Source organism: Papilio polytes, unplaced genomic scaffold (genome assembly GCF_000836215.1).
Source record: "Papilio polytes unplaced genomic scaffold, Ppol_1.0 DF824047.1, whole genome shotgun sequence".
Taxonomy (NCBI): domain Eukaryota; kingdom Metazoa; phylum Arthropoda; class Insecta; order Lepidoptera; family Papilionidae; genus Papilio; species Papilio polytes.
In genome coordinates this window covers 3,749,704-3,750,930 of record NW_013525157.1, presented here as the reverse complement: position 1 = coordinate 3,750,930, position 1,227 = coordinate 3,749,704, and the positions used below count along the sequence as shown (strand labels likewise).

The following is a 1,227-nucleotide window of genomic DNA, read 5'->3' as shown; positions in this document are numbered from 1 at the left end:
GGAATTATTTCGTTACTTTTTAGTGTACTGTTTTTTTTGAGAATATTTTGTTTTTGGTGTATTTTGTTTTGTTTTTAGTGCATTTTGTTTGTGTAACAATCGTGATTGTTGCACAATTTTTTTTTTGTTACCAGGCGCAAATGTTTTACAACCTATATTTAGATGTTGTTACAATAAAAGCTCAACAGGTTTCGGAGCTACACAAAAGTACTGGAGTGACATCGAGTGCTTGCTCATACTCGAAGCTTTCATTTGGACCGTGTTATAAATAAAAAAAGGCTCGGTATGCTCGGACACGCGACGCTTGTTAAGCCTTCATTACCAAGGAATTTTGCCCGCAATATTGTTAAAAACAACTTCAAAGGGCACCGTCGCTAAGTGGTCCTCAACAGTAATCTCAGGTCATATATTTTGTGCTGAGAATTTTAGTTGTTTAGACAGTTTAACTTATCATGAATATCTCAAGCAAAATTAAATAAACGCTAGATTGTTAAGCACCAGTCATGGGTTTCGATTTAATCCTACCTATATCCTGATATTTAGTAAGTTTTCAGAAAGAATTCTTAAGTACTAAGTATTTAAATACTTTAGCAAAGCTACAGTATTCAATAAGCATACGTTTGAAGCCATAGAATTAAACTATCTATTTCTAAATCAGGGATAGTTTTTGTTCTCAGCAGAAAATGTCATTAAATCCCCGATACGTCGTCTAATAGCTGCTACTGTTGTAAGATTCTTCAAGGAACATCACACGTACAAGCTCTCACAGTTGTCAAGCAAAAAATATAAACGTTACCCGTTTCCCGACTCGTCCTCTTGTAATTAGATGGAATTATTTTTTTTACGATAAAGTCATATACTGAATAACTTTTTGATAATTTGTCCGTTAAATTTACCAATAGATTTAAGATGTAATATAAAAATAAACACCATAACTATAAAAATCTATTATAACAACTTTGTTTTAAAGAACTTAAATAAAATGTTATATTTGCTGTAGATTATGCGCTACATCTAAATCAATGAAGCTAACAATAAAAAAGTGTAAAAAGAAAGATATTTGCGGTCGTGTAGAGCCACCGGATAACCGCGTGGAGCGCGATCGCATCGAGGACGTGGGGTATTAAAGAAATATTATAGAAACGTCTTCACACATCATGTAGATGCCTGATTTATTGCTAGAATTATCTGCGCGATCTAAGAGGCGGGGGAGGGGAAGGGGGGAGA

General features: G+C 34.2%; 1 protein-coding gene across 4 annotated transcripts in view; it reads right to left on the bottom strand.

Annotated features, from left to right (window-relative positions):
- Positions 1 to 1,227, bottom strand: part of LOC106100552 (cytosolic carboxypeptidase 1-like) — a 63,483-nt gene that overhangs the window by 4,937 nt on the left and 57,319 nt on the right. The window lies entirely within an intron of this gene.